This window comes from Pyxicephalus adspersus, chromosome 11 (assembly GCF_032062135.1).
Source record: "Pyxicephalus adspersus chromosome 11, UCB_Pads_2.0, whole genome shotgun sequence".
Lineage (NCBI taxonomy): Eukaryota > Metazoa > Chordata > Amphibia > Anura > Pyxicephalidae > Pyxicephalus > Pyxicephalus adspersus.
Genome location: NC_092868.1, coordinates 58,686,209 through 58,708,532, shown reverse-complemented (window position 1 = coordinate 58,708,532; position 22,324 = coordinate 58,686,209). Strand labels below are relative to the sequence as shown.

The following is a 22,324-nucleotide window of genomic DNA, read 5'->3' as shown; positions in this document are numbered from 1 at the left end:
GAGCAGGAAAAATTGATATTGGAGGATAGAGCATCATGGACTTTCTTTCTATAGCATCATGTGAAATATTGCAAATGGGACGACTGAAACAAAGCATAATAAATTAAGAAATCTGAAATAAAATACAATTTTGTGGAATATGTACATTTACCGCTCTCCCCCCTAATATGAAAATGATTGAAATAAGATATAAGATATTTGACTGATTGCAGGTTTAGCTTTTGAAATTGTCATCTCTTTATTAAGATTCACTGTAAAATTTCCAGTTTTCATATTTACAGCAAAGTGCTCCTCATCTCCAGTTCTATATCTTGTCTGCTTTGTATATCCTCTCCATTCTGAAAGACGACAGTGGCAAAAAAAATTAAATAAACATAAGTAAACTTAATTTTTTAAGTACTGCTGCACCCTCATGGCAAAAAGATCAATGTTGCATGTTAGCCCTAAATGGTCTTAGGGCATTGGCAGGGTTTTTGGCTGGCTCATTCCCAGACCCGCTAAGGACATTTTGCTTTCCTGGCTGACAAATTTTGTTGCCTTTTCAATGGACTTTAATGAGCAACATTTGTCTCTAAAAAGCTAGCACTGCCCTGGGATAAAGAAACCCAACCTCCTTGCCTTTGTGCTTCAGTGCATTGGATAGTCAGGTACCCCTTTTCTTTACCCGCACAGGCAGTCAAGCATATATAGTATTGATTTCTAAAGAGTGGGCATGTCACAGTTATTTTTGTGAAATGTAAGTCCACAAGTGCATTTTTTGCAGGATTTTTTTATACACTACCACCAACAGCACCACTACTAGTACTAGCAGAAGCAGCTGCAGAACCAAGACAGCAAATACTAATGTTTCCACTATCAATGCACCCCCCCTCCCCCGTACTTCTTTCTTGTAGTTCATCTAGATTGAATAAATGTTGCACATCACAACACACCTTCTAATCTACCAAATCAACTCATGTTTCCAGTGACTCACACAAACTGCTTGTCTTAAATTCTTGAGAGACAGGAATGCTATTTTCAAACAGAGGAAGCAGTTGAGAACCACAGAGTGTGTGGAGTGTTAGGAATGAAGCAGCGGTATCCTGGCTCCGGGGTAATGCATCACATTCACTGCGTTCAAATCGTCCTGTGACGAGATGACAAATGAGCCAGACAGTCCTCAAAGGGTTAAGCTTGGCTGGAAGCAATCTGCCTTTTTCTACTTTATGAAAAACATGTATAATGGGACTTATGTCTGTCTGTTACCACTAGTTGTCTGCTAAGTAGTGGTGCTCCTGCTACCCATAGTTTGGTGAATTCTAGATCCAAACTCAAAAGGTTTAGTTTAGGAGTTGAGGATCCTTTATTCGCTGCTGGTCCTTGTTCTGTTACTAGTGGTGTTTTGACTCCATAACGTTTTAAAACTACAGTGTTCTCCCCTGCCCCTTTTAGCCGGGCGCACCACCGGGCTATTGTTTTTTTGCTATTGTTTATACTTTATATTTAATTAAATATATATATATTTATTGTAATATGTAACTATGAAGTAATACATTTTCATTTCAGCATTACCTTACTATTGTCTTTCTTCAAAGAACATAGAAACAAAAACTTTAACGACATACAAACATAAAGCCAGCAAAAGCCTGTGTTTTCCTTCGCTCCTCTTTATATACAGTTCTACTGAGGCATTGGAGGCCCCTGTAGGCCTGGGGCCTCTCTTGAAGCAGGGGTCCCTTCATATTGTGGGCCCCCTCTGGCTGGCTGCGTTGCACGTGGGGGCTGTGGCCAACAGGGGGCGCAGCCCACAATCTACTGTAAGCAGGCCTGGGTTGTGTAGGCCTCACCTATTGTCTACTGGAACATTGTGCAGCTAGTGCGATGCAGCTACTGTTAGGCCAAATATATCTGGGGGGGTTGTGTGTGGGGACGTTTGCTAGATTACGTTTGGAGCTATTTAATTGTGATAGGAGTTCAGAGACGGATTTGTTGGGGGGGGGGGGGGGGGTGTCAATGCTGTTGATGGTATTTGCTATTGCTCCCTGGTGTCATTGCTGTGGCATGGTATACTCTATTTCCCCTAGGTGTCAGTACAGTGGGATGGTATTTGCTGTCACTCCCTGGGGTCAGTACTGTGTGATGGTATGCATTGTTTCTCCCAGGGTCAGTACTGGGGGGGTATGCTCTTTTACTCCCTGATCTCAGTGCTGTGAGATGGTATTTATTATTACCCCCTGGTGTTAGTACTGTGGGAGGGTATACACTATTTCTCCCAGGTGTCAGTACATTGGGATGGTACACCTGGGAGTCAATGTTGTGAGATAGTATTTATTGTTACACCCTCCTGTTAGTACTGTGGGAGGGTATACACTATTTAGCCCGGGTGTCAGTGCTGTGGGATGGTATACTCTATTACTCCCTGTGTCAGTGCTGTGGGATGGTATACTCTATTACTCCTTGGTGTCATGGCTGCAGGATGGTATACACTATTTTTTCTCAGTAGTGTCAGTACTGTGGGATAGTATACTCAATCCTTGGGGATTGGTTTTGTGGACGGCTATGCTCAGGTACTCCCTTGTGTGGGTACAGTGGGATGGTATAGTCCGTTAGTCCCTATGTCAGTGGTGTTAGATGGTATGTTCTATTATTTTCCAGTGATAGTGGTGTCAGTACTTTGGGTTGGCTGAGTTGGGTCCTCCCTATTATTAGGGGTTGAATGGTATACTATAATACTTGATGGTGTCCGTACAGCAGGGGTGCTCTACTCTAATTCTCCTGGGTGTTGGTGCTGTGGGATGGTATACTATATTGCTCCCTGGGTCAGTACATTGGGATGTCATTCTCGATTTCTCTCTGGTGTCAGTGCTGGGGGTATGCTATACTTCATTACTCCCTGGTGTCAATATTGTTGGATGGTATACAGTATTACTCCCTGATGTCAGTATTTTTGGATGGGATTCTGTGTTGCTTCCTCGAGGCTGTTTAATGGAGTGGTATGCTTCATTACCCTCTGGGGTCAGTACTGTGACTGGTTTCAGCATAGTGGAAGGATATACAGTTTGGTTTTGCCCTGGCCTCTGGCCCGGCTCCGGCTGTTTCTATTTGTGTTGAGATGTTGGTAACATAATGTCTCCACTTTTGCTTTGAGGGGGGCGTGCAGTGGCAAGCGTATTCTCGAGTGTGTTGTGAGTGGGGTGACGTTCTGAGACGGGTTCCGGGTGGTGGACTGGATCTGGAGGTTGTTTAGTTATTGATTTCAGTGGCAAGTGATTCTGGAGTTGGTGGGGTACGGTGAGTCTGTTAGTAGGGGCAGCTGGTGGTTACTGGGCATGGGTGGCAGAATTTGCCTTTGAACTGGAAGGGAATGATTTTGTTTAAATTTCAAGTTGGGGCGTTCAGCTGTGGTTGGTTCAGCTTGCATCGGGTTGTGAGTTGGGCACTATCTCGTTTGGTGGGGCAAGAGGTGGACGGCGGTCCAGCTGACCAATAGACACAGTGTGCTTGCCTGGAGCGAAGGTGGCAGTACATTGGATGGAAGTACTTGGATTACGGTGGAGTGGGTGCCCAGGTGTGTTGCGGTCTGGTTGGATACAGTGGCCAGGACCAGTTGGACGGGCACCCCGCTCTGGGGCATAGTTCAACCCTGCCCGGATTGAGGTGAATACGGTGGTGGGGCCATTTCGGTGGCCGCAAATGGAGGAAAACGAACTGGCAGGATGGAATTCAACAAGCTCAGCTAGTGTGGAGGTAGCGCTCAGGTGTGAGGCAACTGCTATGGCAGTTGGGGTCCTGGAAGGCAAGGATCCAGTGCATTGGTAAAGTGGGGGAATTTGGCAGGGGGGGGTCCTCCTTGGTGGGGTCTCCCCCTTTATGGTGAACGGATGATTTTGGCTTTTAAGTCTGTTGGGTGCAGATTTTGCCTTCTGAGACCTGTAGCCTGGTTGTTTGGGTGTAGAACCGGAAATATTGGAGTTTGATAACATTATAGATATTGTTGTTATGGTTAGATATTAATAAAAGGGAGGAATCATATTGTTGGTTAAAAAGGGTATATTCAATGTAATATGTTTGCGTTATATAATCCCAGGTTAATTAATATTAATAATAATAATAATAATAATAATAATGGAGTGTTATGTTACCCTAATGTATACTTGCATATCAAAAGTGTAAATGAATTCATTTGTCATTTATTTATTATTGGATATTTGTTAACTACTTGAATGACTAATTTATTTAATGGTGTTTAAATAAACGGCTGCTTTCCATCCAATTTCAGTCCAAGATTGGTGTCTGGGTATTTAATGGTGGGGGAGTGCTTGGTAAGCAGGTGGGGGGTTGGGAGAAGGCGGAGGTTCTGATGTTGGTGGTGAAGGATGGGCTAAAAAGTCTGAGCTACTCTCGTCATGTCATTTGCTAAAGTACAGTCACCAAAAAAAAAAACTTTAAAGGTTTTATGTAGCAGGACATCTAAAATGATTCAAATCCAACCTGTAAAACACACAGCAGATTCTGCTGTGCCCTTATTTAACAAAAATGTGTTGCTTGGAATCATTCCCCTGTTGTATGACCCAATTTTAGCCAAGCTTTAGCTGTCACACAGATGGCCTTCAATTTGCCTCTAGATTACTTTGGTATAATAGATCAGGTCATGGAATGACTGGAGGTCATGTGGCTGTAAAACAACCCCGAATCATCACCAATTGACCACTGTGGTTGATAGTATGAGGTGTTTGTGCTGATATGGTTTGTTTGGTTTCTACCAAACAACTCCACTTTGGTCTCATCTGTAAAAAGGGACGTTGTTTCAGAAACCTTGTGGTTCATTCAGAAGCAACTTTGCAAACCTAAGCTGTACTGTTCTTTGCAAACCTAAGCCGTGTTCTTTCTAGAGAGAAGAGGTTTTCCCCTGACATCCCTTCCAAACAAGTTATAGGAGTTCAGTCTTTTTCTAATTGCATCATGTAACCATGTAACATGGTTTTGAACTTGGTTTTAATATTTAACCCCTTTGTGAGTCCTTATATATATATATATAGATATATATCATCCACAAGTTTTGGAGAGGAATTGGGATGTGCAGGGCAATTTATTCTGGCCAGTTTGGAACCTACCTATTTGTAGTGAAAAACACATTATCCTTTCAAAACTTGGGGATTTCCTTGCACTTGTGAATTAGACTTTTAGTACCACCTTTAGTATTGCTCTGGTCAGTGTAATTGTACAGCTTCTTATACACTATGCACTATTTGCTATTACTGCCCATGTTTACTGTTTATTTATCGTTTTAGTTTAGTCTTCCCACAATGTGTCAGGGTACAATTTACCAGCAATGCCGTTAATCCTTTTGTAGTTAACCTTGTACATCTGAATACAGACTACAGTATCCTTGTGTTAATTGTTAAGAATCTGATAACTTATTGGATGTCTAGGAGATGGACTTGGACTAGGTAACCTGAATAGGCAAATAGATTAAGACCTTTATGGACCTCAGCCTTAGTCAGTATCAAAGAACATTGAACTAAATATTTTCAGTTTAAGGCCCTACCTGGAACTACCTGTAGGCACTGCTGAGAAGAATCCCAGGATTAATATGCCATCATATTTCCTGCAAAGACTATTGTACTGTATATTCTAGTGACAGCCATTCAATACACTGCTTGCTGCTACAAGGGTCACTTTCTGACTGACCTAAAAGTAAACTTTGGGATTTGCCAATATTCTATTAAAATAAGATTTGTACAGCAATCCAGCGTACAACTTTGTCCTTGCACACAAATTTCCTTGTACACAGCAATTGGTCTTGTATCTTTGTCTACCCATAACGAACCAGCAGTGCTGGACAAGAAAAAAGCCAGAGATGACACCGGAGCATAGAGAGGATAATAAGACCTTAGAGATATTTTGTGTGTTTTCTTTTTTACCTGTAAGTAAAAACAAATAAGGACGTTGTCTTCAATAAAAAAGTCAGGAGGGGAAAATCAGCTGAATTAAGACAAATGTGCAGACCTTGGTTTCTGAAAATGCCAATTGCTGGGCCTTTCATGTTACGTTTTTTTTTTTTCTTTTTTTTTTTTAATATACTGAATCATTAACTGTAACAAGTATACAGATTAGGGGCTCTATTTAGAAAATAGGGAATCAGACATTCCCTCATGGGAATCTTCCAGGTTCACGTCCAATTGCAGTAATTGATTACCACCACGGAATGTCAGATTCCCTGTTTTATGAATAGAGTCCTAGCAGTTTCTGGCTCCGGTGTTATCCTGGCACAAAATACTTGGGGCAGAGAAGGCCAAGTAACCAGCATTTTCATAAAGAGGTCAGCAATGGTATTATATAGTTAGTAAATAAAAGTATATTACAGTGAGACATAGTGAGGCAGTCACATATAATAAATCTGTTTCTACCAATAGGAAACTATAGGGGAAAAAAGACAGAAAAAGCAGAACAAGATATTTTTTTTTTTTTGGAGGAAGAGAAATGGAAAATACAGGACAGCCGCTGTATGAAAAAAACTTTTTCCTTCCACAGCCCAGTATTAGCGGTAGGAGAGGTATGCAACATTTTAAAATAAATATTAATGTTTTTGTGCTTAAAAAAAATCTAATCTAAAATATATTTACAATGTGTTCAGTCCATATCAGGGCATTGCAAAGTCCGCTCCTTTGTAAAATGCCCTTTCGTACAGTTTTATATTCCAGAGTCTGTGAGCTCCATCCTGTGCTCAGCCACACACTGTTCTCAGAGTTCACTTCTCCCAGTGGTTTACACAAATTAACGAGATCAGGACTAGGGATGAGCAAGCAATAATAAGTTCGATCTCACGGCGAACCGGGCCTTTCTCGCGAAAATGTAAGCAAGAACGGCCTTCTGATTCGCCGAGAGGCGAATATCTGTAACAAAATTATCATTTGTAAGAGATATTTATATTACAATGTCAGGAGGTTCTCCTTTGCCATGCATCTTCTCAATGATTGCAGCTGTGGCTGCATTCTTTGAAAAGAGTGTGCGATCTCCGAGGCACTAGAGGTTAATTAACCTCGGGGGCCCCGGGGATTGTAGTGGAACTGCAGAGTTCATCTGCAGTTAAGTTCCTATGGTCACGTGACTGTGGGAACTTTGCAGTCACAGCTGTGACTTCAGGCGATCCCCAGTGCACTAGAGGTTAATTAACCTCTAGTGCCCTGGGGATCGCAAACAGGTGGATTACCAAGACTGAATGCAGCTCTGGAAATCCTCCTCATCTTCACATGGTTTAGAGAAATCGGTTCAACGAAATTTCGCGAAACCATTAGAAGTTCCAGGAAATTTTTGCGAGAATGCCCGAGGCATTCTCACTTATCCCTAATCATGACCATTGAAGACGTTTAATAAAACATGGTTTTATTGGTTCCAGTATACCACATCTACAAAACATTTGCTGATAAGAAGTACAAGTGCTGATTCCATTGATGAAGTTTGATTGTCTACTATTTATTCTTCTTATTACTCCTTTTGTTTTGTTCTAATTTCTTTGTTTTCCTGCTCGCTTCTGTTTTATGTAAAATGTTATGGTAACCGGTATTTGCATAGATGGGAGACGCTTACCTCTCTCTGTGACAGTCTGTTATTACCAACCAATTGTTTTGGTTTAAGTTTTTCTTATTCTGTTGATATTTGATGTACCGAATGTTTTCTTTGTATGCTTACCTGGTTGCTGAATAAAAATTAAAATATAAAAAAAAGAAATAGGTCAGGTTATGAATGAGTCTGTTTTGAAGTGGATTTCCTATTGCGATTGCTTCAAGTGTAATGTTGTGACCCGACACCTGGGAGAGAAAAACAACTCACGTGTCTGCTCCATACAAGACAATGCACACTGCACACAACTATCTGGGTACTGAATGGATCTTTTGGTGGTTGGATCCATGGTTATCTCATGCATATGGATTGTACAAAACAAATATATTTACCCATTCTGGGTCATTTTGCCCACGATTGGGGCAGCAATTATTGTCTTTATATGTGCTTATTGCTATTATCCAGTGCAGACAATGTCTAGTTGTTGTATAAACATTGCGCAATGAACACAATTTTGGAACTTTATTTTATATAGATGCAATAAAAGCTCCTTGCTGTAATTTCTTCCTCTTTAAATTTCTTTTACAGAAGTGTTGTTGGCAATGGAAAATAACATTATATATCAAATAAAAAATATATAAATATGGATAACTGTACTGCTAAGTGAGCTACTAAAGCTCATTTGGACATAAACTGTAAATCTATAAAGGCTTATAGAGGATGTAAAGTGTAGCTGAATGATGTATTATAGACTTCCTTCTTTCTGATTTCCTGCAGCCACTTTCTATCTACATTCTCTCCAGTGATGGCTGAATGCCATTTCTTAGGGCCTGATGGTGACAACAGTGGGCACTTCCTGTGTAATGTATTCTGAAATGGCCACTTGTAGTGTTTATCAGACGTCTGTGTGAAGAACAATAATTAGGTACATTATTATCCCCTAAAAGGAAAACTCAGAATAAGGACCTTAATGGCAGGATCACCAGGGGTTATTTTAATGTAAATGATTGAATATGACTTTAGAAATGGCATGAACTTGTTAAAGCTTACATGAGATTTTACGGATTGTTTTTTTTATAAAATAGATGTAAGTGGTCTGTTGGCACTTACCGCCATAGACTTCAGGGTCACCTTTTCATAGTAGTGGATGGGTTCCTTCTTATTGCTGAGTGCTGGGTACCCGAAACCTGCAATGTCAACCACATCACAGAAGTGGAGGGCAAAAGTGATGGCCAGCATTCCCGTGGTGGGTTTCTGAAAGAAGAGAGTATGGACAACATTTAGGGATAAAGCTCAATGTGTAAGCAAACTTCATCAATGTGTGACATAAACCTGTACAACCAGACCCGTAGCTCCCCCTGGGCTCCCTGAAATCATGTCTTACCGCTTTCAGCTTCTTAGATGATAGATCAGACACGCTATCCAGAATTTTTGTTGCAGTCACTTTCATATAATAGGGGTTGAGGATGCGTGTGTTCTGGGGTTCCACTTCCCAAATCAGAGGGGGCATTTTCCAAAACCCCTTTCGTACCTAAAACAACATATAAAGTAAGTGAATAGCAAGAGAATAATCTCAGCAGTCTGGTATTGTATAGTGGAAGCCTGGCATCCCCAGAGAGCTTTGTACTGCAGCTCCAAGAATAATATTATTGTAGATAATCGTACCACTAAATAATTATATTGGCCTCTGGACAGACTGTGTCACCCTCCCTGCCGCCTTTGAAGTATTAATGACTCTTTGAATTAATGAATTGGTTTTTAAATCATGTTTGATTATGAATTTTTATCAAAATCAATCAATATATATATATAACTTTGTTTCTATTAAAAACATTTATAAAACTAATTAGCATAGAAAATTTTCAAAAAGGGGGCTTACCCATATATTCAAGAGAGGCCACCCCAAAAGGAAAATGGAGGCAAGCTCTCAAAGCCTAAATAGTGAAGCAAAATGTATACATATATATGTGGCCCATTATTATTATTATTATTATTGAACAGGATTTATATAGCGCCAGCATATTACGCAGCGCTGTTCATTAAATAGAGGTTGCAAATGACAGACGAATACAGACAGTGATACAGGAGGAGAGGACCCTGCCCTGAAGAGCTTACAATCTAGTAGGTGGGGCAGTAACACACAATAGGATGGGAGATATGTAGTGGTGGGAAGTAGTGACAGTTTCAAAAGACAGATAAAGTTGGGTAGGCAAGTTTGAAAAAATGGGTTTTGAGGGGTCTTTTAAATGGGCAGAAAGTAGGAGCAAGCCGAATAGGACGAGGAAGACCATTCGAGAGAGTTCCATTTAAACTAATCAATTAATGAACTTGATCTTAGTCCTCTATTATATTAATTTTTGATAAACATGGCATGAAGCATTAGCATAATAATTTCATACATTGATTTAAAATCAATTTATCATTACAATTAGGTAATTACATAGTAATCACTATGGATTTGCAGGTAATCACCAATTAACTTAGTTGACTTCAATTCACTCTTTGTATTGTCCTTTCAATAAGCCATCTTCAAATATTGGTAGGAGTTTAGTGGAGACGCTTTGTACGTTGCTGCCCTCTTATTTGCTAACTTTTCCAACATCATGATGGTAAAGAGATGTCTGGACTGATGTTAAAGATAAAACATCATTGTGTTTTATTGATTTATGCATTTGTTCTTTGTACATAAACATATACCTTGTACACATTACTAATATTAATTGTTTGACTATGTACTGATGTTATAGATCTCCTGAAATCGTCCTGAAGAAGCAGACCTGGTTTTCCGCGAAACGCGTTGACAATCTGTAAACCATTTCTTGGTGCTCTGTACAGGATTTACTGCTTACTTGATATGTTTTTTTTAAGGAGTGTTGATTTTTGCTTCATATCAAAATAAAGGTTTTTATGAAAATATTTGATTCTGGATTTGAACTGGCTTGATAAGTCCCAAACATTGCATGTTCTCCCTTAATGATTCTAAGAAATTGGGGACGTAGCCTTCTAGCAATTTAGGGATTTGTATATCTCTATAGAAGAAAACTTGGTTAACTTTTCAGTAATAGTATTTAATTTTCATTGTGAAAATGCAGTAAAAACCACTTTATTAATAGTACTGGGTTCCTTCTTCTACCTTCACAGCTGGTATCCTGACCAATACCTGTAACACATTTCTATATCCAGCCGTGTGTAACTAACACAGAATAAACACATTATGTTTATTGCTGTTATGGCCTTTACTCATTTATAAAATTTACATGCTGCAATAATTACATATACCAGGTATGGATGAATGTACTTTATGCATTGGGAAATGTACAGAGAGAGACGTGTGACTATATATACCATGTATACTGGTCTGGCAGGAACATATTAAGTTCAGTGAATTTAGTGGTCTGTGAGGGTTGGAAAGGTTGATGACCACTAATGTCAGTATTGTTTGGGAAGAAGGATCCTCCATATTGTGAAGCGGCAAAGGGTGCTCAGGAATATGTTTGCTAACCTTTTAGTCCCTAAATTAGCAGAACCTGGGGCTTGAGGAACTTATCATTACACTAATACACTGTTCTGTTATACAGTGATGGGGTGAGCAAAGCTTTCCCAAGTTTCCCAATACTATGCATCCATTATAATTTTAGGAATAGATCAAATGAAATGATCTTCTCTAGAGAGTTTTTAATAGTTTTTTTTTTATTATATGTCAACCAATTTGTATGTTGTGTCATGTGCACTGTGTCAGATCAATGTAAATAGTAATCATAACGTTGTTTGGGCATTTAAAGAAAGTTATCCAGGTCGTGTTTGCTTAAATCTATAGAGACATATAATTATGTTGGTGCTTTAAAAATAATTTATAATAATATTTAAAGAACCTGAGAGCTTTAGTTTCATATTTCAAACAATAAATGTCCTTTTAAATTTTAATAAAAAATAATTGATGGGGGAAAAAAAATGACTTTTGATATAATTTATTATGTTAGTATAAATTATAGAATAGGGTGGTTGACACAATAGTGATTGTTTAATTTAGTGTTTTTCAACTTTTTATGAGCCACGGCACATTTTTTGAATTGAAAAAATTCTGAGGCACACCACAAACCAAAAATGTTACAAAATGACACTCAGTAGCCTAATACAGTATATATAATGACAATATAGTTTCTCAATTTATTTATACTCACACTTAGATGAGGGGTGTCCACACTTTTTTGGCTTGAGAGCTACACAGCTAATGCTAAACATATATTTATTTATATATATATATACGGAGTCAACTTTATATTTAAATTATATATTGTTTACCTTGCATAACAGCAAGAACATGTATGGCACAATACAACTCTTTATTCGTTTTATTTTTTTACTTTAGTTCCACTTTAAAATGATCCTTTTGCAGATTAAAGTTCACTTTAAATATTCAAAACAAATGAAGATGTGCAAACTCCTGGCTCAAATAGTTGTATGTGTTATTAGCCCAATCACTCCACTAGCTGTGCATAAGTGTAACACAGGACTTTAAAGAAACAAACCTGGAGACTCCTACATTTATTTCAACAAAATTACACCTGCCACATCCAGAAATAACATTTGAAACACAGGACTTGTGTTACTTTAGCAAAAAAGCTGCTAGGTTTTAAAATATAGAGCGCACCACATTTTGTGCAAACTGTCATGTTTTAGTAGGTATATTTTTGCACTCTTCATTCTTGTCTGGTATTGGAATGTAAATCTGTATTCCATTTAGTTATATTCCAGAATAGTGCATGGTTTCTTCAGTACTCAGTAACATGTTATACCCAAATATTGATCTAATAAAAAGTAGAAATGCTAGAAAAAAATGAGGCAACTTTAAAGCCTTTTTTCAAATATTTGTCAAGTGACGTAGCAGCCACTCTACAAAAAGGAGTGTGTATTTACATCCCCTGAAAGTTAGAGCATGAACAGCCACTAGAAATCAAAAATACTGGATACAGGGAAAGTATAATGCCTTCATTTTATAAGAATATACATAAAAAGATGTTCTAGCTAAGGTGCAATATGACTCACCCAACGATAGAGAGCCGTCTCTGCATTCCTTTGTCACACTACCGGTCCTGTGCTACTACAAGCCAGGAACTATGGCAGGGGTGCCCACACCTTTTTTGGCTCACAAGCTACATTTTAAATGACCAAGTCAAAATTAACTACCAACAATTATAATGCTAAACATATATTTATTTATTTATATATATATATATATATATATATATATATATATATATATATATATATACGGAGTATGACACAGAAGTGACTGGAGCTAATGGGACATTGAATAGCAGAGCATTGCACTGACTGCACTACAAGACTATAGTGACTATAATTTGTACTTTTACCCATTTTAGGTGTCCTCTAATATTAGTAAAGCAGCCATGCAGTTCGTCACAAAATTAGGAAAATTTAATAGATTACCCTGTAAGTAAAGGCAAAACTTTTTTTTTAGATATGGTTGGTATGAATTTATACCACTTTGTTGTTGTTGTGTCCCCACTGGGGAGGTTTGCCCTATTTTGCCCTTATGAGCACTGTCACCAACATAAAAAGTGAAGGGAAACCCAAAGGTCTAGGGGCATATTTATATTTAACTTAGTTAATTAAATATAAATCTACATTAATAATTTCCAATTCAAACCAAGTGTACCAGAAAGAATACCCTGCAGTGGATTTTTATTGCATGTCACTTTTACTGCAATATGAATATTCACCTTTCAGTTCTCATTTCATTTCAGTGGTGAAAAATGTTTTAGTAACTGAATAAGATGAACATTTCCCTAAAATTTCTATATTGTCCTGTTGGGTCCCTAAGAAAGGAGGGGAAGGCATGACTCCCTAGTGGTACATGAGAACATCCAAAATCTTAAGGTTGTACATACACTTTTTTTTCTCCAGCAAGCAATCTTTAGTATTTGTGGAAAAATAAAACAACCATGTGAGATGTAATACTGTTGTGACAGGTTACACAATGACAGATTTGCTGTACACAATGCTGTCAGCCTGATATGGGGACAGATAATTAATATGGATAATGACTAGTGTTGGTCCAATATCTCACTATTTGGTTCGACAGCTGTTCGAATAGTGAGAAATTCTCCGGGTGATCAAATGCCGAATTCGAACACTATTGAAGTCAATAGTGCGAGAATCCAGGTTTTTTAAGGGTCTTTTAAGGGCTGTGGGAGCAATCAGATTGCTCTTGCAGCCCTTTACTAGTTGTATGTGTTGTTGGAGAGAGTTTCTTTATCCAAAAACACATGGTACAGCGCTGCAACAGCAATTGCTTCTACTATGTATTCTTGGATAGAGTTTCTCTATCTAAGAATACAGGGCACTACAGGTGATGAATGGGGACAAAGCAAATCTGTCGGGTGAATAATATATGTATATATCTATGTATATATAAAAATCACATACAGCACCCTTAAATACACAACAATGTTTATTTCTAAAAATCTGTCCACAAAACCTTTATTGCCTGCACTGACTGAATGAAGGGTTGAGTGCATAGTTTATAATTTCTGTGATAGGAAGCACTGAGATGAAATTTAGCATGTAAAAAACCAGCATGCATGAGGACTCTGATGCTTACATATGAGAAAGGCTGAGCAATTAATGGCTTGCATAAAGTCCTAATGGTTTCAGGCACCTAAGGGCTGCTTAAAATGTTTCCTATTTTCTCCATATTTGATATATGCTGCAGGCACTTTGTGTGGAGATAGGATCCCTATTATTATTTGTAGTATTAATATTATTATGAATAATAAACAGAATTTATATAGCGCCAACCTATTACGCAGCGCTGTACATTAAATAGGGGTTACAAATAGAAGACAGATACAGACAGTGACACAGGAGGAGGAGAGAACCCTGCCCAGAGAAGCTTACAATATAGGATCCCTATTATATGAATGCACACATGAAGTACATACGAAAGCTGTTTTACTACAAAACAATTACATTACGTTACATTTCCCTTTACCAGCCTGAGCTTTATAGGGACTACGAGCAGATGATACTAGCAGTTCAGTCCATTTGGTTTACATCCAGCTGGGCCTTATAGACTTTTATAGAGATGGGTCTTTCTACCCACTCCATAAAAGTCTATAGGACTGAGCAGGGAGCACTGTATGTAAACAATGAGGAGGCACTGCGGCCATCGGGAAACATTTTTTGGTTACCTATTTTCTATTCTAAATAATAGAAAAAAAAGAAAAAGAAAGAAAATTAGAAAAAGTTAAATATCTCATGAGTCATCCAAGAATGTTTCAGGATTTGTAAACATATTTTGTATCCATTATATACCAATTGCTATGTGCTCTGGTTTGGACAAAATGCAACTGAATTTGCTACAGACTTCCAGAATTTTGTATTTTTTTCCTTAAATACTTTCTGGATTGCATTATACTTACCTGAAGTGCTCAGCCCAGAAACTTTTTTTAAGCTGGGTGGGAGGAAATTGTAGATGGGTGATGGCCTCTGTATTGTTACCCTCATCAGTATCCACCCAAAATACTTCTATTTGTGTACCTTATTTTAACATAAGAAACAACAGCTGGAAACCTATTCTCATAAATTGTTTTTTTCTTTCTTATAGTTACCCCTGAAATGTCTCAGAATTCACAATTCTTGGTGGTGCTGGCCTAGATCCCGTCGAGACTGTAAGTCATGTAACTTGCTGTGTTTTTGTTACACTACATCACTAACCAGTGGGAGACTCAGGTGTAAATGGCCCAGGGCCTTAGGTTAACATCCCGGTCCTTCTTGCCTAAGGGGTCAATTTAAACCCACATATCTTTTTGCCATTGTAAAGGGTATAGTGGCAGCTTAGGTAGTATATAAACTATCCCTGGTCATTATTGGTAATGTTTTTTGTTTATATGTGTACAACTGGTGCAGAGCTTTCAGCAACACTGATTGAAACAGCTGTGAAAATAATGGACTTTTTGGTCTTTTAGGTGGATAGGAGCTTACTATATGAAAAAGAAAAAGAAAATAAACTTTCAGTTACCTGAAGGCATCCAATTCCGAGTGATCCTATACAGAGTATTTTCCTATTTTATGCTGACACATTCAAAATAACATTTAGTATACAAGATACATTGCTTTAAGTCTGTTTACCCTAGAGAAAATTCAAACCATCCCGTATCATTGAACCCACTGAAAATAAAAATCTTTCTTCCTCAAATTCTAAAAAGCTGAGAATTTATATTGTAACTTGCCAACATTTAAAACTGTTTTTTGAAATTGTACCTTGAGCCATGTTCACGTGGAGAGAGATGATTCCAGAAAGGTGCAGGGTGTTATGATGTTATTAGCTGCTGACTTCTCACCATTGTTGTCTCCATGTGCAGTTACATTTTGTGTGTTGTGTCATTTATACACTACCCAACATCTCTGCATCATCACCACACCCATGCATGGCATCTTTCTGTTATCCTCAGATATCGTAACATGGATCAGCAGTTTAATAACATATATACGATGTATTATTACTGCATATTTTAAAAGGTATTTGTGTCACTTCATTAGTACAATGCATTTTCAATGATAATATGCATGGTTAGGATTTCACAATCTGACAAAGAGAATCGAAAGTAAATACTTTCCTCACCCCCTGTGATCAAGAAACCCTTAGTGTTTGGTGTTTTGTCTGTAACTTGTGTGTTTTCTTCCTTGAACATATAAACATTTATGTTTTTTTTAATAACTTCTGTAAACTTCTGGATACAAGACATTGTGGCTCATCTTGTCATTACCAGCACCTACATTTTTTTTCACAACTGTAAAAAGTGTGACTGAGCATTTTGAAATAGAACAAATAACCTTTTCAGAATTAGGCTGTGTTTTCTCTGCAGGTTTGTACTCCTCTGCAAATCTGACAGATTTAGTTGTAGCAACTATATTACTATACATAAATCTGAACTCTAGGCAGATATAATAAACACAACTAATGCAGCTCTATAATCATGAATACATAAGCTTCTTCTGTCCTTGCATAGCGGGGATGGAGTGTGAAAGAAAGAAGCAGTATAAGGAAACCATCAGTTTATTTGCGGAAAAGGAGTATGCTGATAAAAAAGAGAAAACAAAGTAAACTTTTCACTGTGCATCTTCTCTTTTTACTGAGCAGTCACACACAGGGGTGGGTCTGAGGCAAGACTGAAGGGAGGTGTGCCAGCAGATACTGGGCAATAAATGCTGACAGGGGAAATCTCTGGATTCATATACCGGTAATTACCGCAAGAAAACTTTTTTTTTTATCTTTTATTGAGCTGTTGACTGTTCTGCTTTTTGTGTGGCTGGAATCCTGTTTCAGCACTGTTCTTCAGATAAATAAAAAAAATGAAAAAGTGACTGATGCAGTTAAAGTAATTCTGTGGTCAAGCAATGGACATTCAACTTTTTGCATATCCCTTTCAAGCTGTAACTGAGCAAGTCCTGGAAGAGATTCAGCCTCAATTTACAGCAGGAAGTCTTAAAGTCTAAACCAGACCAGAAAACCCAGTGTGTATTATAAAATATAGAGATGTAATGCGCATATTCGAATATAAACCAAGACTTTTTTTTTGTTACCTGAGAATACTAGAAACCTTCTTTGATTTGATTATAAACCTAGGGCACAAAATGCAGCTGTAACTGTTAACATTCAAAGCAGTATTTATTAGAAATGTCTATAAAATTACCAAAAATTAATACATCCATGCTGTGTTATTTTGAAAACTTTTTTGAAGATCATTTTAAAATGCAATGGTCTCAGTTCGTATATCTGTTAACCCCCCTTTTTATAGATTGAAACATTTTGCGCTTTCAAGTTAACCCCCCTAGCGATAATCCCGAGTGTGACTCGGGGTGGCTTTTACTTGCAAAAAGCGGTAATCCCGAGTCACACTCGGGGTAAATTTAAGAGCCCCCCTTACCTTTGCCCCATGCTGCAGCGGCAATCTGATGGTCCTGGTGTGATGCCCGGGCGCGCGTCCGTCAGGGGGTGTGGCCGGGCGGGAAATTTAAAAGCAGATTGCTGAGTAATCTGCTTTTAAATAGCACCCGGGTCCCGGCCACGCTGCTGCCCGCATCTCCAGAGAGATCAAAGCACAATGCAGGACTTCTGCATTGTGCTTCACATCTCACTGCAGATGCCAGCAGCAATAGCAAATTCCGGGGGTGGTCACCAGAAGTCCTGCATTGTTCTTTGCATCTCTCTGGAGATGCAAGCAGCAGAAGCTCCAGCGTCTGTGTGCCTGTGTGAGGCAGGGCAAGGAAATCCCCACTCACATCACCCCGGAGTCATCTTTCGGGTGATGTGATTGGTGATGTATGGGGGGGGGGTGTCTGGGAGGGAAATTTAAAAGCAGATTACAATGAAATTTGCTTTTAAATGGTTTTTACAGTACAAAAACACCACAGAACATGAAATAAAAATAAAAGTACATTTTTAATTTTATATTTTATTTTAAGATTACATTGTTGTCTATTATGTCATTATTTTTTTAAAGTATTATTTATAATTATGTATTAAAATATATTTTATGATTATAATATAATAAATAAATATAATTATCATACCCGGGAATTAATCCTAAGAATTACAGGCCCACAATATAAACAAAAATTTCTATGCAAAAAAAAATAGGATCACTTTTTGCATCAAAAAACTGACAGAATTAGAACGCTGGGGGGGGGGGGGGGACTACTTGCTCTTTATTGATCTTTTGTGCATGTATTTTTGCCAACAGTAGATGGCGGTATGTCCTCATGTAAAGTATGTAACAACCTAATATTTAATAACTGCATTAGACTCCAATGGCTCACATCTGCCGGAATGTGCTACTGCTTCGGGACAACTGAAAAGCTCAGAGCATAGGCTCCCAACCGTTTTTGGGTCAGAGCCCACTTTTTCAAGGAGTGATTCGATAGTGCCCCCCTTGGGTGAACTATACTATATATTGAAAAACAAGGACAGATTTTTTAAAATTATCTTATTAGAAGATACAATATTGGTGTATTTTTTAAAATAAAATTTAAAAAAAATATATATTAAAAAAAATGAATATAATATTATTAGAGAGAAGAGCTTGTCCAGTGTCCAGCTATGTGTAACAGGCACCCCGCTCAGTCCCTTGAAGTGCAGCGTCTTCAGATTTACTAAGCGTCTCCCCCTAAGCAGGGTTCCATGGCATGAGGAAGGGGTAACTGCAGCGTCACTTCATCGCCAGTCTGAACGCAGCTTTAAAGTTTGGTGAGCGGGCAAATTTATATTTGAGGCACCATACAGTACGCTAGGGTACCCTAATGCTCAATGCCATGGAAGTGGACCCCGGGTGTCCCTAATATGCAAACTCAATTTGGGGACCCTGGTCTTGATATAGCCAATCACCACAATTTGTACATTATATAGAAGGGTTTTGTTTTTTGTGTTTAATGCCTTTTTTAAAAAAAAAAGGCAAAGCTCCTCCCATTCCGTCATTACCATCAGGAAGTAAAGACTGAATGGGAGCGCAGAGCCTCCTGGGATACATGCTTCACAAATTTCAGGAGGCTTGGGCCCTGAGAATGGGCATGCGCAGGAGGGACTTTTCTGACATTGAAAAAGAAAGATGTTTGTACAACAATCTGTGTGGGAGATATGAAGGTTTATACATTGGGGGTAATGACAGCAGCAGTGCTCAACCCAGAAATTTTTGTAAGCTGGGTGGTAAGAAATTCTAGGCGGGTGGAAGCCACTGAATTGTGACCCAACTCATCAGTACCCACCCAAAAACAGCCGGGTGGTCGCCGAAAAGTGCCGGGTGGTGCGCCCAGCTAAAATGGTCTGGGGAGAATACTGCAGCAGCATGGACACAGACACAACTCTCATCATGCTGTAAAAGGGTGGGATTATCTCACAGTACAAAGTGGGCGGGGCACCTCTGATCTTCGAGATCTACAGGACACGCCCACTCCCGGGAAGCTCGCACTGAAGCAATAGGAGATGCGCACACGGAGCATACACAGCTAATTGTGATGTCATTGAACACGCCCAATCAGCTGGTAGTATGCATTCCAAGGGTAGGATTATCTCATGGGACACCAGTCTATCCTGCCCTCACCAATGATAGCGCACTATTGAGCCGGCCCTATGCAAATGCTGGGGGGCTCAATGATCTATAGCCAGGGCTGTGAATCAAATGGAGGAGGAAGAGCCGGGCAGCACATGGGGAGAGGGATCCTCCTGCGTATTGCCCAAGGGACAAGTGTAAGTGTAATACGACAAGAAATGCCCCCTTAGATTTCATCACCACCCCTGTTGGAAACCAATGGCTTTGAGCAGGGGTATCAAACTCTGGCCCACAACATCCTTTTTTTTGGCCCCCAAAGGAATCCTAAATATGAATTGCAGCTGACCCGCTGCTGCATTGAAATAGCACTGCTACTACAATTCCTGGCATCACTCGCGTCTATGGACCAGCGGCCTCTCTGCCTATGTGTGGCCCCGCATTGGACTGTTTTATAGACGCAGGGAATTGTAGTAGCTGTGCTATTTTTGTTTCAAGTTTGGCAACTTGTCTAAGTTTTTATTTTGGCCCACTGTGTATTTGGGATTGACACCCCTGGCTTGGAGTATAAACCAAGATTCTTTTTCTAATGGTATTTTGAGAGCCAAAAATCTTAATTTATGCTCAAGTATATACAGAATTCACGCCAACTTGCTGAGTTACTGAAAGGTTTAAAGTGCAGTTGTACCCAAACAATGGATAGTAATTATATATATATATTTATATTTATTTCTATTTATCAAGCAGTAATATAGCTTTAAAACAACCCATGCCTGACCTCTTCAGATGATGATTACAATGAAGATTAATTCTCAAATATTCTCAAGGATCCTAGCAAAGCCTCTGAAATCTTTATTCAGATTTTCTAACACATCCTCAGATAAACACTGTGTTTGTCCTTACATTTATTACAAATTCTGATCCTTCATTTATACATTTTTCCCTGCTTTTGTTTAAAGTGAAACTTTAGTTCTTCAATCATAAAATTTGTGAGCGGGGGGGGGTTATATTGCAGAAGGGACACATTTATGTGTTTGAGCCGGCGCTTTGCCCTGCATGGGCACAAGACAGATTTACTTTAAATCCGCCCTATTTATTCTTTTTACTTTAGGGGAAGTTTTAAAATAATTTTCACATCTCAGGGAATCAAATTGCATAAAAATATTATATTTGTAGATATAATGTAATATTAGTCCATATTTTTTTTATTAAAGTGCACCTATAACTCCTGTCAGTTTTTTCTGCCGTTTGAGGTTCCACTAAAAAGATTTCTTTACTCCCTATCTGGTAAAAAGATTGTCCGGGACAGGAAGAAAGTGAAACAGCCAGACAGAAAGATGTAAAAATGCTTTTTCTTATGTTATGTAGGAAGAGCTGGAAACTCTGTCAGTTTTTTATTATTTGGGCCTAATTTATTAAAGTTCTTCAAGGCTGGAGAGGATACCCTTTCATTAGTAATGCTGGGTACATACATACATACATACATACATGCATACATGCAAATATACTTCTGACATATATCACAGCGCTGTACAAAGATCAGCGGTAAACTCACATGAGTCTCAGTCATATGTTAAGCAAGTTACATCCCATTTTATAATAATAATATTATTATTATTATTAATAATAAACAGGATTTATATAGCGCCAACATATTATGCAGTGCTGTACAGTAAATAGGGTTTGCAAATGACAGAGGAATACAGACGGTGATACTGGAAGAGAGGACCCTGCTCCGAAGAGCTTACAATCTAGTAGGTGGGGGAATTTACACACAATAGGATAGGAGATGTGTAGTGGTGGGAAGTAGTGATGGTTTCAAAAGACAAGATGAGTAGGCAAGTTTGAAAAAATATGTTTTGAGTGCTCTTTTAAATGAGCAGAAAGTAGGAGCAAGCTGAAAAGGGTGAGGAGACCATTCCAGAGAGTTGGGGCAGCTCTTGAAAAATCTTGGAGCAGTGCCTGTGATGAGGTTATGAGTGAGGAAGTCATTAGTAGGTCATTGGAGAAGTGGAGAGAGGGATTTATCTATCAGGTCAGCAATGTAAGTGGGACAATAACTGTGGAGGGATTTGAAAGCAAAGGACAGGAGCTTGAATTTGATTCTAAGGTGAATGGAAGCCAATGGAGAGAACTACAAAGAGATGTAGCGGAAGAGGAGCGGAGGGAAGGATGGATGAGTCTGGCTGCAGCATTCATAATAGATTGTAGAGGAGAGAGTCGGGTTAGTGGAATACCCACACTATTATTATACATTTATATAGCTCTGACATATACCATAGTGCTGTACAGAGAACACTGAGCCGGTCCCATCAGTCTCTGTACAGAGGAGCTAACACTCTAATGTCCCCCAGCGCTGCACAAAGATGACTGCTGCACTTACATGTCTCCATGCGTTTCCTCCAAATATAGCTCTGACATATAGCATAGCGCTGTACAAAGATGACAGGTAAACTCACATGAGTCTCAGTCATATGTATGGCAAGTTTGGTTGAAATGTCTCCATGCGTTTTCGAGTGATGGTGGAACATACATACATACATACGATTTTATATATACAGTGGTACCTCGGTAAAAGTCCGCTTTGGAATAAGTCCAACTTGGTATAAGTCCTGTTTGGATACAAAAAACTTTGCTTGGTATACAACCTTTTTGCTAGAACTTGTATGGGTCAGTATGAGTCACAACACTGCGCGCTACCCTATTTACCTCTC

The 22,324-nt window shown here is 38.8% G+C and overlaps 1 long non-coding RNA gene across 2 annotated transcripts in view; it reads left to right on the top strand.

Annotated features, from left to right (window-relative positions):
• Nucleotides 1-15,989, top strand: part of LOC140340586 (uncharacterized) — an 88,594-nt gene extending 72,605 nt beyond the window's left edge. Inside the window, exon 3 of one of the 2 annotated variants that reach the window (XR_011922674.1) lies at nucleotides 15,534-15,989. This is a non-coding gene — a long non-coding RNA (uncharacterized lncRNA). Of the gene's footprint in view, nucleotides 1-15,172; nucleotides 15,230-15,533 lie in introns of those variants that run through there. The other variant, XR_011922675.1, reaches the window with a different exon arrangement.
• The last annotated feature ends 6,335 nt before the right edge of the window (nucleotides 15,990-22,324 follow it).